The sequence below is a fragment of the Notolepis coatsorum genome (assembly GCF_963971535.1).
Source record: "Notolepis coatsorum genome assembly, chromosome: 13".
NCBI lineage: Eukaryota > Metazoa > Chordata > Actinopteri > Aulopiformes > Paralepididae > Notolepis > Notolepis coatsorum.
The window spans coordinates 60,871,528-60,898,752 of NC_140177.1; the positions used below are offsets into that span (position 1 = coordinate 60,871,528).

Consider the following 27,225-nt stretch of genomic DNA (forward strand, 5'->3'; position numbering starts at 1 on the left):
ATATGCATGCTCCTTCCTCAAGGCGGCTACGTGGCGTAGTGGGCAAGGCGCTCGCCACGAAATCTGGAGACGCTGGGCTCGCCTGTTCGAGCCCAGCGCTCCACATTTGCTTTCAGTTTAGCTGGTCGTCCGTACTAATACACATTGGCCGTATTAGGGGGTGGGAAACTGATGGGTGGGGATCGGGCGTTGTGGACAGCGACTCCTACAGGTCGGTTGGTGCGCCTGCGCAGTAGAATCAGGAAGTATCGGGGGCAGCGTGAGCCTCCCACGCGTTACTCCTCGCCACTGAGAGATCGAGCTGCGCAGGTGAAAAGATGCGACTGCTGTTACCTCAAGTACCGGAGGGGACTTGTGCTATGTATGACTTAGTCCACATTGCAGCCGGCTTGTGGGAGGCAAGAAACAGCGTTCGTGACAGGGGAGGGTTGAATTGGATGATACGAAATTGGGATGGGAGAAAATATAGAAAATGGGAGAAAAAGTGGATCAAAAAAAAATGCATTCTCCTTCCTCCCTGCTTAAAAAGCTGGATTCTGCGTACCATACTGCCATACGTTTTGTAACGGGTGCAGGCTCTCGCACCCACCACTGCACTTTGTATCAGTCATTAGGATGGTCCTCTCTGTACCAAAGAAGACAATCACACATGTTGATTTGTATCCTTAAGTCATTGCTAGGTAAGCTGCCCTTATATATCTCCAGACTTCTGTCCTTTTATACTTGCTTTTTTTAATACCAGACGAGCAGCAAATGGGATGCTTTTAAATGTTCCTTTGATGCAGTCAGAGCTTGGTAAAGCTGCATTCTCCCACTATGCTCCCTTTTTATGGAATACGCTGCAAGTAAAACTTTGTCTAGAGGCACTTCCTACTGTGAATGCTTTTAAAGGTATGCTACGATTAGCCCTTTATGAAACATGTAACTGTTTTACCTGATGCTATTGCTGATCTGATTATGCTCCTTGCCACTGCACAAATGGCCTTCTGTATTTATATTTGAATTGTATGTTTTTTGTTTAATGCCCTGTTTTATGTTGAAACTTGTTGTGTGCCGTGTTGGTCAGGACTCCCTGGAAGAAGAGATCTTGTATCTCAATGGGACATTCCTGGATAAATAAAGGATAAATAAAAAATAAAATAAATATATCACTAATATGAATCCCCCTCTCCCCTGCAGTGTATCAATTCACTGTAGGCCTATATCAGCTGCCCCTATTGACCTATCTCAAGCCCTGCCCTCTTTTCTTGATCTTCATCCTGTTTGTCAGAGGGAAGCAATAGTTGTGATTGGAGGATCAAGAAAAGAGGGCGGGACTTGAGATAGGTAAATTGAACCAAGGTGCCTTTTTGAACCAGAAAAGAAAGGAAAAAAGCATTCTTGTATACCTCGGCAAACCATCACTGTATCAAATACTGTAACACACAATTAGGTCCACACAACAACCAAACTTGTACTATTATCACAACATTTTGTATAATTTTGTAACTTTCCATCCTTAAAATGTTTCACACCGCTAACTTCAATGTTAGATTGGTGATTTACGGTACTTGTGAGCTCATGGGAAACTTTCCCTGGCCTAAAACACTCTCTCCATCAACAGATAATATGAACAGCACAGCCTCAGTACACAAGGGCACAGTCATAAAGCACCTCTAAAAGAGCTTTATGTTTTATCAGCCATCTCTAGTGTCATGTGGAGAGGGGGGGGGGTAGTGTTATATGGGATAGTTGGGGGTGGGGGGATAACAAGGACAAGGAAAAAGACGGAGAAAATACTAGAGAGGGACAAGAAGATGTGGGATGAAGGAGGGAGGAGGAGGTTGGAGGAGGAGGAGGGAGGGAGTGAGTGATGGAGAGGGAGAAATAGAGGCGAAAAATAGAAATGGAATGGGAAAGCGAGGTGTCAATTAAAAAAATGAACCCCAGTGCATTTGGGAGGTGACAGCTGGTGGGAGACGAGCTGACAGCCATCACATTAGGGGGATTTGGTGGCCGCTCCCCTTCCCATCCCCTCCTCTTTCTCCCTCTCTCTCTCTCTCTCCCTCTCTCTCTCTTTCTCTTTCTCTCTCTCTCTCTCTCTCGCCCTTTCTCGCTCTCCCTCCACTAGGCGACCGGTAGTTTCTCATGCAGCAGCAATAGCAGCAGAAGCAGCAGTGCTCGGCTGGCGAGCGAGGCAAGCGCTCAGCTTGGTGTTTTTCAGAACAAGTTCCCCCTGCAGCTACTACTAATAACGGTAATTATCGTCGTCATCTGAGTCTTAAGCAGGCCAGGCCGGGGCCTGAGGGGCCAGGCTGATAACGAGGCAGCGAATGCCAAGAGGAGAGGACCATTCAGACACCCACCCCACCTCCCTACCACCACCGCACAGCTCTCCCAATTAAAGGCCTTCGTTAAAATAATTCATTATTCAGAACAGGCGATATATTAGCCCCTCCCTGGCAGTCAGCCTTTCTTGAAGTGTCTTAAAATATATATCTTCTTGATCTAATCAAACTCATGATCCAAACCCATGCAGTTTTAATAGCTCCAGGGGCCACATTGGGAGCCAGCGTGGCTGAATGGCTGTGGAGTCACAAGCTTGTGGAGCGAGGAAGCAGCAAAGTCAGCCGGCTAGCAGGGAGAACAAAGACGTTGGTATGGAGAGGGTCCTGAGGCATCCTCAGTCGGTCGGGCGGGCGTCTGCAGTGAAACCAGGCTACACAGCACCGGAACGACTGATCACATTTTACAGTTTTGTGAAGCTTGGTTTTTACTGAAACTCTCGCAAATTGTGTTTCACATTCTTTCCACACCTTAATAGTTTTATCCGATATTTTGGTCAAAGATTACAAATTTGTATAATTGTAGTTCTTTACATGTGTGGGTGTGGTTCGATTTGTATCGAAGTGCGTGGAGAGAGAAAAAGCAATAATTGATATGTGTAAAACTTAAAAGGCCCCATATTATAATCACATAATATGGGAGTGGGAGGAAAATCTGTATGGCTTTGTTGAATCACATGTTTTCTGACCTAGGCAGCCCAGAAAGATCTGACTGATTGTGTGTTAGTTGGTAGTAGGCCCATCAGAGACCCAAATGTATGAGCACAAGCACTGAAAAAGTGAGTTCTTCATAATATGTGACCTTTAAAGCTCAAAACTATTCTAAACGCTATGTTCATAATTCCATGCAAATCAGATATGAATCTCCCTACCTGTTATTATGATACTATCAAGGTTTGTAATTACTGTAATCATTGTGTGGTGATTTTTTTACCCAAGAAAGCGCGTCATTGCGACTTAATCTCCATTCCCTGGGGGGGGGGGGGGGGGGGGGGGGGGTACGACACAGCAGGGGGTGTCTTCATTACCTTCATTAAGGATGCAGCCTCTAGCAACCATCCATTGTTAGCGCTACCTTGCCTAATTATAACAGACACGCTGGCGCTGTCAGTACAGTGATAGGAAGATTCAGATTGTTTTGGTGGGTACGTATAGGCCTATTCATTATGAAAGACGTCTAGGGAATGATGATGTTAGACCTGAGCAGTCTTGACATTTGAAACTTTGGACCCAAACAAACAATGAGCTGGTGTTAAATGTATTCTTGTTTATTTATCTTTACACGGCAGCCATTATGCTCTTATGTCATGCCCAGGTTGTGATTCCTTTCCACTCTGGGAACAGTGATTAAAAAATGTATTCAATTTTTTTTTCACTAGCACATAATAGACGGTAAGCCTTGAAACCAACCCGGAGCCGAAACGCATTGGTTGTAACATTAAAAGCCTATCCTTCTCTTGAGTGTTGCTGAATTTCTTCCAATTCTTTAGCCTTGACAGCCATCAGAGTGAAACTGTCCCAGAAAGCAGTTGGTGAGGTTGTGTGCAGTAGAGCATTAGGAGCTAGGAGGTGATGGTCCATGGCAGGTAGCGTCCTGCCCTACCTGTTGCCCTAACAAGGCCCCTCTCTGCACCAGAACACCAAGTGAAACAAGAGGTCTGATAAACACAGTCCTTCTCACGTCCCCGCGGTGGGTGTTCCTGAGCGTGGCACATTTCATAAGGCTCCGCTCTTTGACTGGTGATGAGTTTATGCGAAGGTAATTAACAGTAATTAATCCTTAATTACAGTAATTAGCCGAGTCGCAGTAAATTAAGCCACATCTGGAGGCAGGGAACAGGGCTAGACAAGCGGGGGCGGGCCTTTTGACGAGGGGGAGACGCTGAGCCCATCTGACAGCATTTGGTTAGGTCTACCTGGGACGCCAGAGGCCCAGGCGGTGTGCGGTAGGACCTGTGGAACACCTCTCTGAGGGTGATGGGATGAGCAGAGAGGGCTAAGAGAGGAGATTCATTTCTGAACAATGTCATTGTTGGGGGGTGGGGGTGGCAAGAAGGACACAGACCATATGGCCCGTCATAAACATAGAAAACACTGCCTGGTATTCTCCTTCACTCTCCAACACGTGAAGACGCATGTGACACAATGCTACTGGAGGGACCATAAAACACATTTATCCATAAAACACATTTACAGGATATCTAACTATAAAGGAAGGAATATCTGCGTGCATGTCTGTGTTACTGTGTCTGTATTTCACATATCTCTAGAACTTTTTGAGCTGTAACACATATATTTTTGTTTGGATTCTCTGGGTCCAGACAAATCTACCCATGTAAGCCACATCCATTAGCTGTAACTGTATTTTTCACTACTCCTACAAATCTTGGGAACAAATATCACCAAATTCTGCACAAAGCATCTCTGGCCCAAACTGAAAAAAGGTTACTTGTGTTTGATATTCCACAGTTTTCCTAAAAGTTTGTTCAAATGCTATGGCCATGGCTTATGACAGAAAATGATCATGTGTAGATATCATGTATAAGTGACCATAACACGGTTGGTGCCATTTGGTGCCATTTGGCCAATAGGAACATTATAATCGCTACTAATGCAACATCCCATGATGCATTTCTTCCCTGATGTCTTCCAGGACAAAAAGCCCCCCCCCCCCCCCCCCCTACATGCCAGTGTCTTATATAACCAGATATGATCCTGATATGATACCAGATATGAAAACTAAGCACTTATTGAAGATTTGCGAATTGCATCTGAAATGACCCTTTCCACCACAATCATACATTTAGAGGGCTAAGATGATCAGTTGTGATAGGCTGATGTGAGTGTGAATTAGGGCTGCAATTAATGACTATTTTGGTAGTCGACTAATCTGTTGATTATTTTTTCGATTAGTCGACTAATCGAAAAACAATTATATAAAAAAAGAAAAAAAAAGAAAAAAAAGAAAAAAATTATATTTTTTTATATATTTTTTTGCACTACCTATCTTTGTGAAAGTGGCTTCTCAGCTCTGGTCCAGCTGAAGACAGAACAGAGGAACAGATTGGACATTGAGCATGACCTCAGAGTTGCTTTGAGACTCTTGTCAGGACCAAACAACATCCCCAGTTATCCCATTAGTTCCCCCAAACTTACTGTCGGTCTGTTATGTTAAGCTAAGAATTCTTCAGCTGGCTGGACCAGAGCTGAGAAGCCACTTTCACAAAGATGGGTAGTGCAAAAAAAATATATAAATAAAAAAATAATATAATATATTTTTTTTATGACTAATCGACGCAACAATTCCTCGTCGACGATTTTTTATAATCGACGTTGTCGATTATGTCGACTAATCGTTGCAGCCCTAGTGTGAATGGACCAAAATCGAAGAGATGAAAGGACCAAACTATTAGAGAGCCGTTAGTGGGACAGGTCAGTCTTGAGGAGTAGGTGAACTACATATTCACTGCACATTTCCTACACTACACTATATAGTCACTGCTGCACAGATGTGGATTTGAGTGGTAATTCAGTACTTTTTATTTTCACTATCATACACTTTCTCTTGTACCACCTTTACATTTGTTGTGTTGTGTTGCTGTATATGTATTCTCAATATCATTGCAAATGAGGCCTTGCCCTAAACGATCTTTCATCATTAAATCAAGGTTCAATGAATGAATGAATGAATGAATGAATGAATGAATGAAAGAAAAGACAAATCTACCTCAAAGATCAGAGGGGAAAATAAAGTAGAAAGTAAATCTTGAACCTTTTATTCTGCTTGAGTTTTAAAGCTCTTGAGTGCACAGCTCAATGTTACACATAGTAATACAACAGTACAACATATCATCCGTTTAAATTGAAATTCACTGCATAAGTTAGGCAATAAAACAAGGAGGGATGACGTGACAGTCATATACTACTCCTATGAAGTGTTCAGTTATTTATTACTTGTGTTTATGTTAAACTGCTCAGCAGACTGATGGCTGAAAGCTCCTAATATTACTGAACCAGGATGCTTTCAAGATTCAGGACAGTGACAATTGTGTTTTTCAATCTAACAGAAGGTATGTTGATGTAAAATTGTGAGCCTGGGCCCCGTTCCCCGTACCTGGATAACTGAGTTAGCCGGATAACTTTAACTGGATAACTGAGTTAGCCGGACTTTCCGGTTCCCCGTACCTGGATTTTCCAAATCACCATGACAACAGATCCAAAAGTTTGAGCCTGGTCGAAAGCAGAGTTTAAGTTCAAGTTAGCCTGAACCATCGCCACGCCCCCGCAAAGAAGTGACAGCCCGTTTCCTGAAATTATTCCCACAGTCTACGATCTGCATTATACCATTCTGAATTACGTTTTTGTGCTCCATTCTTCCAGAGGGGGCTTTTGAAATGTAAAATAGACCCAAAATGCTGATACTAAATTCACTTTGTCCTAAATAATGCACGTTATATATACCGTGGCGCTCGCTCGTGCGATGTACACATTATGTGGTTATTTTAATTGTAACTGGGATTAAGATGTCTGATGAGATGCGCTGTTTGACGGATTTGAGAAATTGAATGAGCCGTTGACGTCACATTAATGAATGAGGATAAAGAGATAAAACTTCCTTCAAAACAAAGAATATTCGAAACACGGGTCTCTCGTTCATTAATGTATAAACAATGAATTTATCCCATCTGGCACAGTGGCTCAGCGGTAGTGCTCAATCCTGGCAACCCGGCGACTGGGGTTCGAATCCCCGTCTTTCCAATATACATTTTTGGAATATAATATTAATGATTATACGCAAAGGTAGCATAGTTTTAAGTTAAAATATTATAAATCTACATGCATTGAGGATGTCATTCTTTATATAGCTCTCAACGTGCACCAAATTGAATTATTCCTATATTGCAAAAAGAAGGAGACGACTGGGTCTCGAACCCCGGTCGTCTGTGTGAAAGTCAGAAGAACAACCCGTTAGACCACAGAGAAGATAAGTAAAAGATTGACCATACATCAATCAATGGGTAAGGGAGCCGTATCGTTATTCTGTATGACAGTTTTACTAATTATTTTCGCTAGCAAGATCTCATTTGATTATTCAATCCAGCAGGCAGGTTTAAAGAAATATAATCTGATTGATTGAGGTAATGAGGGACTTGAAATTAGCCTATAGATAACGCATTTAACTTGTCGGCGAGGCGATTGAGCCGTACTGCAATATGTTAATAAAGTTCTAAATCAATTAATCAATCAATGCCGCTAGAGAATCAGATTCTCTGCTATCGATACGTGCTGGCTTTTCAACTGAAGCGGCCGCGCGCATTTAGCCTGGGTCGCAAGTCTGGCTTGAGTTAACGAGACTGAATCCACCTTCGAGGAACAGGAAAATCCCGGCTTCAAACATCGGGTTAACTGAAGCTGGATAATGACATCTTGATCGACTTAGTTGAACCAGGTACAAGAAACAGGGCCCTGATCTCTATCCCCCTGGATATGAACAGCATCAAACATTTGTTTACATTTGAAAGCTTCATGATACTAACTGGACATCTCACCCCTCAACATACTTGGGAGTTGGCTGTGCTCAGAGACGATGCACTAAAACAGTTATAACAAATCAAATGATACATCTGAAGCTGAAAAAATGACACTCCTAACATTAACATTCCACAATAAGCTTTGTCAGACTGAATTAACATCATTGTACTGGTTCTTTAAGCTACACTCCCTCCTGAAGAAAAGCAACTCAAAGAACTAGATAAGGTTATGGGTTAGGTCACTGGCCATCTTTCTAGCTGTGTCCTTTTCTGAAGCGTTGATGCCCCTACAAGGCTGTCCCAAAGAGGGTTAATCTGTGACAAACCACCGTATTATGCCAAAACTGAAAATATCTACCAAATACAATTCCTGGGTTTTGCTTTTCTTGGCATTGTGTGGTAATTGTACTGTATTACCACAGTAATAACTAAAGTCATTTCTACTGACTCGGTTTAACCATTAAGTGTAACAACAATACGGTTTATCTTTTTTTTATTGGAAGAATTTATGCAAATGTATGATTTCAGTTATAATTTCTAATTATACATCTTCCATTTCCTTCCCCATTCCTATTCCCTAACCCCACCCCATCCCACCCAAGGAGGGCGACAACATTTTATTTATTTAATTTTTTTATTATTTTTTAAACAAACACATAAACAAACATGACAACACACGATAAGATATACAAGCATTAGTTGTCAGTGCACATCCAATGAAATCACATTTTAGTTAATTGTCTTATATAGGATATACCCTTAATACCTGTTATCTAAAAACCTACACACATATGTCCCCTTTTATGTCAGATAGTGCAAAGTTTAGTTTTATGTCATCTTGACTATTGCTCTGCGATGTGGTCATCTGCTGCCAGTGGTGACCTCAGGAAGCTCCAGGTGGTCCAGAACAGAGCAGCACGGTTGGTACTGGGCTGCTCACTAAGGTCTAATGTGAGCCGTATGCATGCCCGCCTCTCTTGGCTTAACGTTGAAAATAGATTGTCTTTTAATATACTTGTGCTGTTCAAGTTGGTCATGAGCAGTAAGACTCCTGTTTTTATACATAATCAGATTGTTTTTAGTAATACTGTGCACGAGCATTACACTAGAGGTTCCAGTAGTGGGCAGCTTGAATTGCCAGGTCCTAGAACCAGCGCTCTGGGGAGATCTTTTATTTTTAGAGCATTAACTCTGTGGAATGGCCTGCCTCGGAACCTCTGCTGCATTTACAGTAGATTCACTTTTAAAAAGAATCTTAAATTGTTTTTAAATAGTTTCTAACACTGTAAAGTAATTTTTTGTTTTTGTTTTACACTAATGTAATTTTAGCTATATTAATTGTTACAGTAGGTTCATTATGCATTGTGTGTACTGACTTTTAATAATTTTGTTTTTTGCAATAGTGATTGTTTTTGTGTGTTTTTTTGTGTGTGGACCCCAGGAAGACTAGCTGGTTGCTATCGCACCAGCTAATGGGGATCCCTAATAAAATCAAATCAAATCAAATCAAATATGCTCCAGCTCGTACCCCCCCCTTCCGGACCCCCCATTGGATAATCCATCCATTTTCCCTCGCTCCTAACCAGACATTACCATTATATGCTAGCTTTTATTTTCTCCACCACTTCTAACCACAATGTCATTTTGGATTAATTGAGACCCAAAATTCTGCTGTAGATATTTCTTGATAGATCACATCGAGATATGTAATAATCCAGACCTTTCGGCACATTTTTTCCGGTTGGAACCATCGTGAATGCTATCAGCTTTTTAGCCACTGTGATACCCGATAAAACCAATCTCTTTAGCTGTGGATGTACTGCACACTCAAAAACATCATTCAGCAGTAGTACAGAGGGGTGTACAGGTATATTCCAAGTTAAGAGATTTGATAGTTGCTGGGTCACCTCTTTCCAGAATATCTTAACTGGTGGGCAGTCCCAGTACATGTGCATAAATGTCCCCTCGTCCCCATTTGTACATAAGGAGCATTTGGAGTCTTGTATAAGACCCATTTTTTTCAGTCTTATAGGAGTCAAGTATGTCCTGTGAATATAGTTAACACTTTGAGTGCCGGGACACGTCTTTTCACGTCTTTGCTGTCCATGCTAAAGTTGCCGGGGGACGCTGTACAGCGTCCTTATATCAATATTTCAAAAATCTGCGATCGGATTCATTTTCCCCCTCCGCTGGCCTGAGATCCACCAGCAGGACCCACTGAGCTCTCTGGCGGTTCAGGAGCGCCATCTGGTGGCCGATCGGCGCAATCGCCAAACAGGATGTTGAATAGAGGTTGTCATGACGACGTAGTACTTCCGGGCGCTCGCTATAGTTCATGTGACTCTGGCTCGTCACGCTACACGGTGATCGATTGGCAATAACTCGATAAACAACATGATTTGGACGTATATACCATTATACAAGCTGGAGATGGACCGGGTAAAAATATATCCCATAATAGGAAAATGTATACTCCACGCTCATCGCCCAACGGCGCGAGGAAGATACGGTAAGATTCAGCGTTATTTTTCAATGTCTTCTATACTAACTGATCTGATGAACATATGACCCACATTAGTCAAGTCAAGTCAAGTCAAGAGTTTTAATTGTCACGGCATACAGGTATACAATGAAATGCGGGTGGTCTTGCCCGCAACGATGTGCAATACAGTGGTACATATAATAGAATCAAAAGAAGGAAACAACATTGTGCAGTAACAGGTAGCAGGTAACATGGAGTGACATCTCGGTATCTGTACATAGTTATTTACAGAGCATGTGGGACATGCTAGTTAGCTTTGGTAGTGCAATACACTGTTCCTGTTATTCTAATTTAAAGTGTCCTTTCCTTTGGCCATAAGTGTGCGTGTGTGCGACATGAGTGTGTGCCCGCTCATGTTAAAGTGTTAAGTGGCTGCTCGTGTGTGAGCGTGCACAGTGTGCGTGTCGTGTGTGTGTTCATGTGTGCTTGTGTGTGGACAGTTCAATGTTCTGAGCACTCAATGTTCATTGTTCATGGCTCTGATGGCCTGGGGGAAGAAGCTGAGCCTAAGCCGCTCTGTCCTAGTAGCTGGGGTTCGCAGGCGTCTGCCTGACCTCAGCAGCTGAAACAGGCTGTTATTGGGGTGGTGAGGGTCTTTCATTATCCTGCAGGCTCTGGATTTGCACCTCTTGTTGTATAGAACCTGCAGGGGGGGTAGTGCAATACCCGTGGTACGCTCGGCTGAGCGCACCACTCTCTGTAGGGCCTTCTTGTCCTGTGCCGTGCTGTTTCCATACCAGGCAGTGATGTTTCCGGTCAGGATGCTCTCTACAGCTCCTGAGTAGAAGGACTGGAGTATCTTCCCCGATACTCTGAACTTCCTTAACTGTCTCAGGTGGTAGAGACGCTGTTTCGCCTTCTTTACTACTGTGTCTATGTGTGTTGACCATGTCAGGTCCTCTGAGATGTGGACCCCCAGGTACTTGAAGCTGCTCACCCTGTCCACGGTAGCCCCGTTTATCATCAGTGGTGTGTGTGTCTCCTGCTGTCCTCTCCTATAATCCACGATCAGCTCCTTGGTTTTACCAATGTTCAGGAGCAGGCTGGCAGGCAGGCAGGAGCAGGCTAGATGAATGGTATAACGCTGCCCACGGAATTATAAATGCCCCCTCGGCCATCCGGTCAACATCAGATGACGTGTAGTAACTTCTAGAACCATGTCCAGTTGGAATTTTTTATATCGCGCCGATTGCCATCAAACTGTATTTCATCATCAATATAATGCATTTGGGGCTATATATCACGTTCTGGAGAAAGCTGCAGAAAGAGATGAAAACATACTTATACATTAGACCATACTTTACTATGAATATGTGAATGAAAAAGTTTAACGTTGCTACACAATGAACAATACATATAGGACTTTGAATGGGCCCTAATAATGGCAATGTAGCAATAGAATTTAAAAAGTTATAGCCCTGCAAAGAAGGGGACTTTCTCCATAGACAAATAGTGCTGGCAACCTACGGTTGATAATGAATTTAACCCATGGCAGCCAAAGTGTTAAGATTGATTTGTTGATGGTCCGGGTTCCTTGATGTGAATCGAATATTTGCCCAGGCTTCTTGCCAATCAAAATCACTTTCCAGGTCTGGTATATCCGTCCTCCAGACGGAGTCTAGGTGGAGGGTTTCATATGAGGACGTTAGTAATTGATGATAAAAATCTGAAACAAAACCTCTTGATGTCTCTCTTTCATAGAAGAATTTGTGGTATCTGTGGTGTACAATTGGTATATTTAATGGAACACCGTGAGCCTTCAAACATGCCAATAACTGTGCGTAAAAGTAATATGTGGACTTGGCGAGATAATTTTTTTTTGCGTATTTCATTGAAACTACAAAAACCCTGTTTATTGAAGACGTCTCCTAATGAGTGTATGCCTTGCTTTTCCCATTTAGGGAATCTTATAGGTTGTTTTTCTATCCAGAGTGCATTGTTATTGAATAAGGGAGTATGATTATGCCATTTATGTAGAGTAGAATATTTTTTTTGTGTTTCGCGCCATATCCGGATCGCATGAGTGATTATGGGGCCAAATTTCCGTTCGCATTGCTTAATTGGTAATTTGGTGTATACTATGCCCTTCAGCTTATGTGGAGCTACTATATTTTCTTCTAAATTTCTCCAGGATACTAATGCTTGGGGATCAAACCATGTTGTTAGTGGTCTTAAAGTGTACGCCTTAAAGTAGTGGTAGAAATCTGGAAATGCCATACCTCCGTCTGCTTTGTTTCTCTGTGCGGTGGATCTTTTTATACATGGTGGTTTGTTATTCCAAATAAATTTGTATGTGGAGGAGTGTAATTCTTTCCAGTAACCCTTTGGAGGGGGTAACGGTAGCATTGAGCTGAAGAAGTTGATTCTAGGTAGGACGTCCATCTTGATTATTATTATTGATATACGTGCCTGTAATGAGTTTTTAAGTTTCGACCACCTGACAAGGTCGTATTTGATTTTGTTTTGGATTTTTATGTAATTGTGCTTCACCGTTTGGCTTATGGTGGGGAATATCTCAACTCCCAAACATCTAAATTGTTTACCATCTGTATCTCTTTTGGGAGGGTTATGTTTCTTTTTGCAGGGGCGTTAAGTGGGAGGAAGGCCGACTTCGGCCAATTTATCCTAAATCCCGATAGATCTCCAAAGTCCTCAATCAGCTTGAGAAGATGAGGCAATGCTCTGTTGGGGTTTTGCATGAACAGTATTACGTCGTCGGCATATAAACTAATTTTGTGTTGTGTGCCCTTGATTATGATTGGTTCTATGGATTGGGATTGTCTTATATATTGTGCTAAAGGCTCTAATGATAGATCGAATAGTCCGGGACTAAGAGGGCAACCCTGTCTGGCTGAGCGTGATACCGGAAAGATTTTGGAGATGATTGTACCTGTTGTAATCATGGCCGATGGGTCTTTGTATAATACTTTAATCATATCAATGAATCCTTTTCCTAACCCCATCCTTTCTAATACTGCCCATAGATACGACCATTCCAACCTGTCAAAAGCTTTCATTGCATCCAGGGACAGTATCGCCTTAGGTGTGTTGTCTTCCTTGTTGGCATCTAGTACGTGTAGTAATCGTCTTATGTTATCGGTGATCAAGCAACCTCTTATGAAGCCAGTTTGGTCCGGGTGAATTAAAGATGTCATATGCTTTTGTAGTCTGATGGCTAATACCTTAGAGTACAGTTTGATATCGGTTGCGAGGAGGCTTAAAGGTCTATAACTACCGCACTCGGTGGGGTCTTTGTCTTTTTTAAGGAGGACTGTTATGAGTGCAATATTGTCATTCTTATGGAAGTTCCCCTCCTTAACTGAGTATAAAATCATATTTAGTAATAAGGGTCCAATTATGTCCCAACAAGAGAGGTACATTTCTGGTGGGATACCGTCTCTTCCAGGAGCCCTACCACTTTGCATTTCAGATATGGCCTCCCTAAGTTCATCTAGTGTGATCGGTGTTTCTAACTGTTTAGCGTCATCCTCTGAAAGTTTAGGGAGAATAATTTGATTAAGATATGTGTCCATTTTGTTTTGATCGAAGGTCGTTTCTGATTTATATAAGTCGGAGTAGAATTCTTTGAATGTATCGTTTATTTTTTCAGGGTCTGTTTCAAGTACTTGTTGTGCTCTAATGGTAGTTATATCTGCAAATTTTGCATTAATTCTTAATCGCATGGCTAATAGGTGACTAGGTTTAGAACCTTGGGAGTACTGCTGTTGTCTTGTGCTACGTATTTGTATTTCCGATTGTTGTCTGTATATGGCATTGATCTCTTTTTTTAGTACCTTAACTTGATTTTCTAGTCGAGTTGAGTTGTTGTATTTTAAAGAATTAAATAACGTTGAGTAAAGCGTTTCCAGCTCAGCCAGTTTTGTGCATCGATTCTTGCGCATTTTGGAGGAAAAGCTATCAGTGAAATCTTTGATCATTCCCTTTACCGACATCCATATTATTTTGGGGTCTTGCACCGAGTTTGCATTCTCCCGTAGGAATACTATAAGAGCTTCTTTGAGTTGTGTAATGAATTCCTTGTTATTAAGCAGCATCGAGTTAAATCGCCATCTTGGGGCTCGGGAAGATAGTATACCAAATGTTCCTTTTAGGAGTAAATAACAGTGATCTGATAATGCATTGGGTATCATTTCCACTTCATAATTATCAAATAGTCTCGGGGATGCAAAGACATAATCTATTCTGGATAATGTGTTATGTCTCGCAGATCGACAAGAGTACTTTCGGGTTGTGGGATTAAGTGATCGTCATAAGTCATTTACACCTGTAATCTTCGACCAATCCTTTAATGCATTAGATGAATTATTTTGTTCGCTGGAAAAGGCGAGGTAAGATTTGTCCATCCTTGGATTCCAAATGGCATTAAAATCCGCACCTATTATAAATGAGTAATCGGGAAGGTCTAACATTGCATTGGTTAGTGTAGTGAAGAAACCCACTTCGTACAAATTTGTGGCGTATACCGCTACCAATGCTATTTTCCTGTTCTTGTGTACAATCTTAGCTATAGTTATCCAACCTTCTACATCAGACCATACTCCCTTTAATTCAATATTCAACTTATGTTTAACGACTATGGCTACACCCCGAGTTCTCGTACCAATAGAAGAGTGACTAATATTATGATATGTGTTGTCCGCTAACTTATCTATGTCTTTCTCTAGAATGTGCGTTTCGCTTAGCAGAGCAACGTCCACCTGTTCTTTTTTCATCAGTGTGAGCACGCTTTTGCATTTGAGTTGGTTATTTATTCCCCCAGTGTTCCAGATCATTATATTCAAACTAGCCATAATCTATACATGTTGTAGTATAGTTTTTGGTAATGCTTCTGGAGTGCGAGGCAACAATAGATATACATCCAACTAGTGAGGTCCCGTTGAGAGCCGAGCTTAAAAACATACATATATACAAATAAAAATCCCCTTCCCTCCCCTCCCACCGAGAGTCGTACAGGATTGTGTTCCATGAACACAACCTTCGCGTATGACTCCCTCCCTTAAACCACTGGATATCCCAGAATGATCCAATTATCCTTAACATTCCTATGTATACCATAGGATCTAACATTCTAAATTCTACCATAAGTAGAATGTCAACTGTGGCTTGGCCACTTTCCCGTTAAATAAAAATTAAAATAAGATACAACTAAAAATAAAGACCAAAAATAAGCTTCAATTATCATGCCATAATCACTTACATTTTATATGAACTTGTGTAATTTATAATAACCCAGGAATAATATGGAGGTATTGAACTGAAAAGAGAACCTCAATAAATCAGAGAAAACAGAAGAAAAAAAGGAAGAGAACATTAACTTAGATCTTAAAAGAGCTTTGCTATGCTTAAACATCTAAAGTATAAATTGGAGAAGTAGTGGAAATATTTCCAATTAATAAAAAGCAGTTTTTAAATACGTATATGCAGCATTTCCCCTGGCCAGGGGTGGGCGATGATCCGTTGTGAAGAATGTTATTCCAGCCGGCCGCTGCTGTGATGGTTCTGTGGTTCTGCAGCTAGATGCTGTTGGTTATTCCCCCGAAGGGCTTCTGGTAGTATGTCTGGCCACGTATTGCTGTTATTCCAGAATGTTCCCTATATCAAAGAATGTTTTAGATGTTCTAGATTATTCCAATATGTCGTTTTTACAGTGTTCGAATGTTCCAGTATGTTCTGGAATGTTGTTAGAATTCCATACTCTTAATATAAAGATCACTTCAACGCCATGTTCATCTTCTCTATATCGTTCCAATTTTGAATCCAATATGTCCGCAATAATAGAAGCCCAACGGGGAAAACATTCAATAACTCTGAGCTCGTAGGTCTCTCTGTCCCAAATCATCGGTTCATTAAAGTTTATACTATATGGTGTCCATGCATAACAGAGATTAAAAGGCCATTTATACACTATCCTGCGTTTTGTGCTGCCATGTATTTGGCTGCATCTTCAGGCGAGTTTAGGAAAACCCTTGCTCCTTGTTTATCGACGATGCGAAGTATTGCAGGATATATTAGTAGGGGTCTGTATTTCTCCAGATAGAATTTAGACATCACCGTCTTGAACTTGGTTCGTAGGACCACCACCTCCCGACAATAATCTTCAAAACAGTGTATTGATATATTCTTGTATTTCAGATTGCCTTTCATCCTGCGAGTTTCACGAATAATAATTTCTTTTATTCTGACTTGGCGCAGGATAACCAATATCACTCTGGGTCTAACGTTATTGTCACTGGATCGGGTCCCCAATCTGTAGCACTGCTCCACCTCGGGTACTTTAGGAAGGATCGCTGGTCCCAAGATTTTCTGTAATTCTGTCGCAAACTCTTCAGGGTGTGCGCAGCTCACCGACTCATCCAGACCGACTATACGAATATTCAGCTTGCGACTTTGATATTCCATCTCGAATATTTTGGCTTTCTGTTCTTCATTGATTCGCTTAAGCTCAACCGTTATATCGTTGAGCTCCGTATTGAGTTCTTTGTAGTTTCCCTTCATCTCAGCAGTTAGATTAACGTTGATATCATCTACGTCTTTGTAGATCCGAACGAAATTTTGTTGGTGGTCTTCCAGGCCTGTTTCCAGTGCCGCGGTGCGCTTAATATGTGCTTCGGCGTCCACTCTATTTTGCCTTCGATAGATTCTTTGATAGCATCTACTTTTTGGGTTATTGTCTTCTCCATTGTCTCCATTATCTTCTCCATTTTTCTCATTTCCCGGATGATATATTCGGTGTCCGCGGAGGTATTTGTAGGGGTTGAACTTGAGGCGGCCGCTATCACGTCTATATTCTCCGCTATTTGTCTCATGTATCCTGTGGCCGTAGGCGAGTCCTCTGCGCTTGGTTTTGAGATCGTTTGATTTTTCTTTGGAGGCATCTCGATTCTTTCAGTCAATATAGTTAGTTGATAATCTCAGTTGATATATGCGTCAAGTTTTAAGCGCATTGGTGGTCTATAAATATGTTTTTAAAACGAAAAAAGAAATAACTGGTGAGCAGCTGTGTCACATGCGACTTACTCCATTCTATAGCTGACCGGAAGATATATATATATTTTTTTTATAATTAAACATAAATACAGATGTGGGCGGCTGGGTGGCGCAGCGGACATTGCGCTCGTCACCAACGCAAGAGACACCGGGTTCGACTCCGGCTGTCGGCGTTGCCTCCGGCTTGGGCCAGTCGTCCTACTAATTCAATTGGCAGAATTAGCGGGTGGAAGTCGATGGGTGGTAATCTGGACGTTGTGGACAGCGACTCCTACAGGTCGGTTGGGGACGCCTGCACAGCAGAGACAGGAAATGGCGGGGGTAGTGTGAGCCTCCTACGCGTTACACCTCGCCAATGAGAGTCCACGCTGGCAGGTGAAAAGATTTGACAGGCTGCCTCCTCGTGTATCGGAGGGGACACGTGATGCAAGGCTTCTATCCTCCCTACAACCGGCCAGTGGGGGGCATATGCGAGCAATGTTCAAGACAGGGGAGGGAAGAATTGGCACAATGGAATTGGGATGGGAGAAAAATAAAAAAAAAAGAGAAAAAGTGGATAAAAATAAAACATAAATACAGATGTGACAGAAAAAACTACGCAAAAAGAAATTAAATAAAATTAAAAGAAATTTATTTTTTTTTAATTATATTGGAAAGTAAATTTAACACCCTCAGCTAGGCCACCACAATGCCATCTCTCCAGCCATACGTGGACTAGCAGTGTCAGGAAGGTCGTGGGGGAAGAAGGGGGTCAATGGGGTCCGGAGTTTGGAAGGAGAAGGGACTTGGGTCATATGGGTTTTGAAGTGAAGTAGGAAGGACTGCCATGTTTTGTGAAAAGTATCTGTGTGGCCTTGTGTTGTGAATCTGATTTTCTCTATATGTATGAGAGACATAACATCCCTCATCCAGTGTAAATGTGAAGGGGGAGTGGCTGCCTTCCAGTTAAATAGGATGAGGCGTCTGGCAATGAGTGAGGCAAAGGCCATAGCATTGGATTGCCCAATAGAAATCGCGGCGTTCTCCGGTGTCAGACCAAATAATGCAATGAGAGGGCATGGGTCAACATTCACAGCAAGGATATCTGAGTAAGATTTAAAAATGGAAGTCCAGAAAGGGGCCAGTGCTGGACAATGCCAAAACATATGGATAAGTGAGCCAGGGGCTTGGTGGCACCGGTCGCATGTGGGATCCATGCCAGGATTTATCTTCGCAAATCTAGTCTTTGACCAATATAGACGGTGGAGGAGCTTGAACTGTATCAGTGAATGGCGGGCACATATTGAAGAAGAGTGTATTCGGGCAAGAGCATTTTCCCATTCTTTGTCTGTAAATTGGTGATTTAGATCGGACTCCCAGTTCTGTCTTATAGCCAATACTGAAGAAGGTAGGGATAAGGATATGATGTTATATAGTTTAGATATTGAGCCTTGGTTGCAACCTTCACCTCCAAGATGTGGTCGATCACAGTTTTTGGAGGTATATGGGGGAACTGAGCAAATTCTTAACGAAATCACGTATCTGCAAATATCTGAAAAAAATTGTTTTTGGTAAGTTAAACTTTAGGGACAATTGTGTGAAGGACATAAATGAACTGTCTTGGTACAAATCATAAATGCTCAGAATGCCATTCTTAGACCAGTTGCTGAAGGCTTCATCCACCATAGAGGGAGGAAAAAGGAAGTTTTTGTGGACAGGTGAGGACAACAATACTATGGTATTGTGCAGTGAACTGGTGTAGAAAACACATTAAAGTCACAATGTATTGAATGATTCAAGATTCAAGAGGTTTATTTGTCACATACATACCAGGGCATACAGTGAAATGTGGGTGGCCATGCCCACTTCGATTGTGCAAGAATACAATAGTAAGTCAAATAAGTAGAAGATAATGAAATAGACATCAAATAGACATGATAAAATAGACATTTTAAAAGTCCTGAGATAAATGCAATACAATGTTAGCTGCGAATTAAAGGCACTGGGACCTATGTACACTACTATACAATATACAGTTTTACTCTATATCCCAATGCTATACTTGCTATTACTAACTATACTATACAAGAACCACAACAGTTCTTTCCTTAAAGTGATTTTTTTTTACCTTTAAAGTGTCCTTTTCTTATGTGTTTAAAGTGACCTGTGGTGCGTTTGTGTGTGAGCGAGTGCAGCATGTGTGTTGTGTGTCTGTATGTGTGTGTTTATGTGTGCTTGTGTGTGGAGAGATCAGTGTTCAATGTTCTGATGGCCTGGGGGAAGAAGCTGAGCCTTATGTCTGGACATGGCCTTAGTCTCTCTGTTTTTGCTGCGTGTATGCGGAGGTGCTTGCCTGACCGCAGCAGCTTGAACAGGCTACCACTGTCTATTGTATTTAGTTTGTTAGCTATTTATTTTATTCATTTTTCTAGTGGCCTCCCGGTGTTTAATAAACACTTCTAGCCAGGACATATCTGGACATATAAGACATATATGTATCATGTTTATTTTTTGTTGGCTGGGTTTGCGCATGCGGATTAAGGGAGATGTCAATCTGTTGTCGACAGGCGCAGTACATTTAGCTGTAAAAGCCAGATCAAGCTCAATAGCTTCTGTAACACAAACGCAACTACTCTGTACGATGCCATTGTTGTTGTGATGTTGGCTGAGTTTACACATGCGGGTTAAGGGAGAGGTGGGCTATCGCGTCATCGGTTCAGGAAAAGACGCGTATAGGCTTGTAAAGACGGCGACGCAAGGGGGGCGTCTTCAGATTTTCCCACTCTGGGAGCCGGTCTCAGAAAATATCATATTCAGGCTCCCAGAACGCAGTTCCGTGTGGATGAAAGGTGTATACGATCAAATATTTTTTTTTTATTATTATCTTTTTACCCCTTCTTTTTTCCGTTTTTCTCCCCTCCCAATGTTAGTCGTTACGGCAATTCCCAATCCCCTTCCTGGTCGTTGCGCACTCAACTCCCTACCGTCGGTCTGGGAGGGCGGAGACTATCACATGCTTCCTCCGACACATGCGTACCCAGCCCACTACTTCTTTTCACCTGGCAGCGCGGACTCTCACTGAGAGAGTATAACGTGTGGAAGGTCACACTACCTCTCTTAGATCCTTCCCTCGCTGTGCAGGCGCCCCGACCGAACTGTAGGAGTCGCTGTCCACAACGACCCAGACCCACCCACCGGCTTCCCTCCCGCTGACTCTGCTAATCGAGCCAGTATGACGGCCGGCCAAGCCGACCAATGTTCAGGAGTAGGCTGTTATCCCGGCACCAGCGTGCCAGTACATCAACCTCCTCCCGGTAGGCCTTCTCGTCGTTGTTAGAGATCAGACCCACCACCACGTGTCGTCCGCAAACTTCACTATGGAGTTGGAGCTGAACCTGGCCACACAGTCATGTGTGTACAGTGAATACAGCAGGGGGCTGAGGACACAGCCCTGGTGGCACCCGATGCTTAGGGTGATTGAGTTGGAGGTATGTCCCCCCACCCTGACCGCCTGGGGCCTGTCTCTCAGAATGTCCAGGATCCACGATCCATGAATGGGATAATTTCATAATCAAATCATAAACGTAATGATCATAATCAAATAAAATCTAACCGTGAGGTCCCTGGTGATTACTTTCTTAATACACAGCACTGACCTCTCCCTTGCCAATTTCTCTGAAACCTTAATGGTAATAGGGGTCATGGTGGGCCACCTAGAATTGGATTCAATTTATTGTCATTTGTACAGTACAAGTACGAGTACAACGAAATGTCCAACCAGAGTGCAAGTAGCAGCAAGGGCACAGACATAGATAACTAAATGTATACGTACATTGTGCACAGTGCACAGCATGAATATACATACAGATACATACACAGGTATATATATATAAGGATATAGATATAAATATTATAGATAGATGAATACGCAATGCATAGTGTTATTGTACAATGCCATTGCATTGTGAGGCTCACGAGGAGGATACAACCAAGGGAGAGAGAGTAGGTTACAACCAAAACGAACACAGTCAAGAGATAAGACAAGTTAAGACAAACCTTTTTTAATCCCTGTAGGGACATGCATGTGTCAAAACAGCAAAGAGAATGAAGCACAGAGGAAGTTCAGGTGAGAATGAGAATCCAAACAAGCTAGGATAATAAGAATAACCATATAATAAAATAAAGATAAAGTAAACACAGGGCTTGCCCTTGAAATCTTCTCTGAGTGAGTGAATAAGTGAAACATATGTATATAAATATGTGTGTAGTGTACAGTATGTACAGCCCACCCTGGTATAAATCTACAGACATAACCCTATATAGGTCTACTCCTGGTACAATATATATAACTAACCTAAGTCTATCCTGTGCAAATATTCAGTACTCCATACTAAGTCTATAAATAAACATAACATAACTACCTTAAAAATAAATTTCGGTCTATCAATAAATATAGATGTACATATAAGCGTATGAATGATAATATGAATACAGTATATTAATGAATGAATATATGAGTCCATGTGCAAAGTGCACCAAAGTCCATGAAGGATTTAGTAGTTAAAGGTCTATTAGTTCTAACAGTTATTTTGTTCACCAGCAGTTAGCCAAGTCAAGCCTTGCCCTTGGTAGTGGAGACTGATGGCTACTGGCACAAAGGACTGGCCAAGGCGCTTTGTGGTGCTTTGTGGTGCTTTGTGGCGTTGTGTGGTGCTTTGTGGTGCTTTGTGGTACTTTGTGGGAGGATGAGTCTATGGTTGAACATAAGAATAGGACACTGGCTACTACAGACTGGTAAAACAACTGCAGCACCCTTTGCACTTGTTGAAGGACCTGCACCTCCTCAGGAAGAACATATTACTCTGCCCCTTCCTGTAGAGGGCTTCAGTGTTGTCAGAGACAGTCCAGTTTATTGTTTGTGTGTATTCCCAGGAACTTGTAGGTGTCCACAACCTCCACCTCCTCCCTACATATGGTGATGGGAGTTGGGGGCCTCTTCACAGTAGAACATTTTAAATCAGGACAGTGCTCAGGGCAGCGCCAGGACTCAAGATCGGGGTTGTTTAATTTGTGGTCAACAGGACCACTGGGAAGAAGATTGTCCATGAAACAACAGAAATCCCAGAGTAGATAGAGGAGGTTATGGGCAAAGACAAGGAAATAAACAGCTGCCCCACAATCTCAATAGCAGCAAACAAATACCCCCTGGACAATGGATAATCAAAATACAGACAATAATGTTCAAATCTAGTGAGGCCAGGAACATGACACAATGAAAATCACATCCTAAAACGCTAAAATTCTACTTTCTAGAAATCCCAGCGATGAAACAATGATAAATGTGTTAATAGCAGGTCCATCAGTCATGATGCTATTGCTGACACAAGTGTGACAATGTTAAATACTAAACACTCTAAACTAAACATGTTAAAGAATCAGGTAGAACAGTCATCATTATGCATTCTATCAGGGATTCCTAGTAGAGAACCAATAGCACATCCACTTCCATTCCAATTACCAGCACAGTCAAGAAACTGTAATGGCTACCTACATTATCTCTCCAATATGACATGTTAATTTATTAGGAAGATATGTTTTGTGTAAATTAAATGCATCAATTAATTGTAGGGAAAAGGGTTTAGTTTTAGAAATACCTGACACATCAATAGTTATATTAATTATCTAAAAGAGATATGGTTTGGTTTTATGCTACAACAACACATTCCATTACCCTGGATGAGTGACTCCCCACTAATAAAATAAATTGCTGAAAAAGAACCAAATTGTTCGTCACTAATGGCAATTTACATACCGACTCAGCATTCCACTACTGTATATTACACTGGTACTGTGTAACACATATTACACTGGTGCTGTAGACAACACATATTACACTGGTACTGTAGACAACACATATTACACTGGTACTGTAGACAACACATATTACACTGGTACTGTAGACAACACATATTACACTGGTACTGTAGACAACACATATTACACTGGTACTGTAGACAACACATATTACACTGGTACAGTAACAACACATATTACACTGGTACAGTAACAACACATATTACACTGGTACTGTAGACAACATATATTACACTGGTACTGTAGACAACACATATTACACTGGTACTGTAGACAACACATATTACACTGGTACTGTAGACAACACATATTACACTGGTACTGTAGACAACACATATTACACTGGTACTACAGACAACACATATTACACTGGTACAGTAACAACACATATTACACTGGTACTGTAGACAACACATATTACACTGGTACTGTTACAACACATATTACACTGTTACTGTGTAACACATATTACACTGGTACTGTAACAACACATATTACACTGGTACTGTAGACAACACATATCCACAGTAATTTTCCTCCACTCACTTACAGTAGCAGCTTTTAGTTGCATCTACCGTTTTCTATGTTACCCACAAAGGTTGTGTAACCGCAGCCTACACCACTCCACAACAACAGACATTATACCAAATTCCTGCACCCCATGTGACATTAGCACTCGCTGACACATATCAGCCGCAAGAAATGCAGGCTGAATTGGCTTCTATTTTTAACCTCACACCCACACATAGCCACAACCTATCAAAAGGGACATTACATGTCTATGGGACAGACCTATATTCAGGGTGTGATTTGCCAGAGGGATGGGGGGGGGGGGGGGTATGGTAACCAAGCAGAGGTTACCATACCTCTGCTTTTCATGTCCATAATGTCGATAATTGTTTAATTTTTATCGCTGGTGTGGATGCGATTTATCCCCCTTCTGGTTGTTTATAATAGAAGATTGTTCATTCTAGCATTAAATTAAATACATACATTTTTCAGAATCATCAGTGGGTAGTAGCGGCTGGGTAGTGTAGATGTCTAAGCACTCCGCTACCACTGCAGAGACCTAGGACCACTGCAGAGACCTAGGACCACTGCAGAGACCTAGAACCACTGCGGAGACCTAGGACCACTGCAGAGACCTAGGACCACTGCGGAGACCTAGGACCACTGCGGAGACCTAGGACCACTGCAGAGACCTAGGACCACTGCAGAGACCTAGGACCACTGCAGAGACCTAGGACCACTGCAGAGACCTAGGACCACTGCGGAGACCTAGGACCACTGCGGAGACCTAGGACCACTGCAGAGACCTAGGACCACTGCAGAGACCTAAGACCACTGCAGAGACCTAGGACCACTGCAGAGACCTAGGACCACTGCAGAGACCTAGGACCACTGCAGAGACCTAGGACCACTGCGGAGACCTAGGACCACTGCGGAGGCCTAGGACCACTGCAGAGACCTAGGACCACTGCAGAGACCTAAGACCACTGCAGAGACCTAGGACCACTGCAGAGACCTAGGACCACTGCAGAGACCTAGGACCACTGCAGAGACCTAGGACCACTGCGGAGACCTAGGACCACTGCAGAGACCTAGGACCACTGCAGAGACCTAGGACCACTGCGGAGACCTAGGACCACTGCGGAGACCTAGGACCACTGCAGAGACCTAGGACCACTGCAGAGACCTAGGACCACTGCGGAGACCTAGGACCACTGCAGAGACCTAGGACCACTGCGGAGACCTAGGACCACTGCGGAGACCTAGGACCACTGCAGAGACCTAGGACCACTGCAGAGACCTAAGACCACTGCAGAGACCTAGGACCACTGCAGAGACCTAGGACCACTGCAGAGACCTAGGACCACTGCAGAGACCTAGGACCACTGCGGAGACCTAGGACCACTGCAGAGACCTAGGACCACTGCAGAGACCTAGGACCACTGCAGAGACCTAGGACCACTGCAGAGACCTAGGACCACTGCAGAGACCTAGGGTTCAAATCCAGTGGTACCTCCAGTCGTTGCTAAGAACACAATTGGCAGGTGGGGAGCTGGTGGGGTATGAGTCCTGGTCGTTGCAATAGTGACTCCTACTGGTCGAACAGGGCTTGGACAAATGTCCAATATAGGGAGGTGTAGTCTGACGTCACTGGTTGTTCCACCCGTATAGGGATTTATCATTGGGAAAATGGATTATCGGCTATTGTAACAATTCTGCCGCATGGAAATTGAAAAGCTTTCCATTTTTGCACAAAACGAGTTCCCTTCTATCACTGACATTATTGTTTAAGCATTTTTGGTTGAAATAAAATTTGGCGATTTTTTTTATGATTAATTGCGAATATTTTCATGTTGAGCTATAGATTGTGGATGAATAATCACAGAAAGGTACACCATGCAAATGTTCATGCTTTATTTGTTTTAAACGAGACGATTTAGAAATGGGCAATGGGGAAATACATTGCGTTGGACAGAGGGTGGAACACGAAAAACGGCAATGACGTAACCACTACACCTCCCTATTGAAGTTGGTCCAAGCACAACCTGGTTGCCTATGGCCCACCCACCGCATTCTCCATGGTGCTGAAACCTTTATCTTGGATTTACCAAATGTGTGTTTTGGGAGAGGTAACCACCCAGTAACAACTATGAAGACAATCACAATACAATTTATGTTTGGTTCTGGTCTACCGTTTGACCTATTTGACCTACTTGTGCTTTACATAAATTAGTTAATAAATCTAGTTATATTTAGCTCAAATTCGTTATATATTATGTAAACCTTATTCTTACATGGCCTATTGTATTCAATATTACTTTACTGACCTGCAGAATCAGTATGCTGTCCTGCATTTGGGCATCCTACTAGATGAAAAGGGAGCAGCAAACCATTGCATTATATTTCAGAAATCATCCGTTTGAAAGTAAAACATGGCCTGTTGAGAATATATTAATGTAATCTCTGTGCTTGAGGGCAAAACCTTGATTTAGAAAAACGTAAACAAGGAAACTAAATATTCAATTACTTTCTGTTGCATCGTTTTATGAGATTTGTGCATTTTATATGGATATAAAAAAAGGTTTTTATGGCCTAATGCCTGTTTTCCTGTTGTTGTTTTTTTCCCACACAAATTGCACCCCGCGTATACGCATACACACTAACAGGCCCGACACCAGAACCTTTAACCCTTTCACTACCACACTATAGAAGGTTAACCCTTTCACTCCACCTGCAGTATTTCTATCTTCCCACACACTTAACTCAGTTCCTACTCACTTATGGGCAAAACATTCCAATGATGTAGGACTTGTGAAATATGCTGAACCAATCATCATTTATACTAGAGGAAAGAAATGAGGTATAACCACGACACAGTTTCCTATTTCTAAAGCAGCACTGGATGGCATCAGACCAGTAATAGAATCACTTTAATCACAAGGTGTTCTAGTAGTACCCACTGCCAGTTCATGCAACACACCTATATGACCTATTGAGAAACTAGGCAGAAGAGGTGTTTATAGATTTGAGCAAGAAACCATTAATTCAGCAGTAACACCTATCCACCCTATTGTCCCAGACATCAATTACATTTGACCAGTTTACCATATGACACACACACATTACAATGTGATCAATCTATGCTCCGCCCACTTCTCAATCCCATTTCACAAAGAACCACAGTACTACATGTACAATCAATTATAATGGTTAAGATGGGCAAAATTGTACAACCATGGAGGGGGAAAACACTAAGACTCTCCCTGGTAAACTCTCTCGTAGTATCACACTTATCTCCTCATGTCACTCTCTATCCCATCACAGTCTTTTTTCAAGTCTTGTGAACAAAAGGTTCTGTGGAGCAATAAACCAGAAATAAATATAAATGTGCTCTGATATGGGTTTACACTTCAAGCTGGACCTTTTTTCTGTAATGATGGGAGATGTTCCAGAAAAT

The 27,225-nt window shown here is 42.2% G+C and overlaps 1 protein-coding gene across 4 annotated transcripts in view; it reads right to left on the reverse strand.

Moving 5' to 3' along the window:
- Positions 1–27,225, reverse strand: part of LOC311239190 (pre-B-cell leukemia transcription factor 1-like) — a 126,492-nt gene that overhangs the window by 28,909 nt on the left and 70,358 nt on the right. The window lies entirely within an intron of this gene.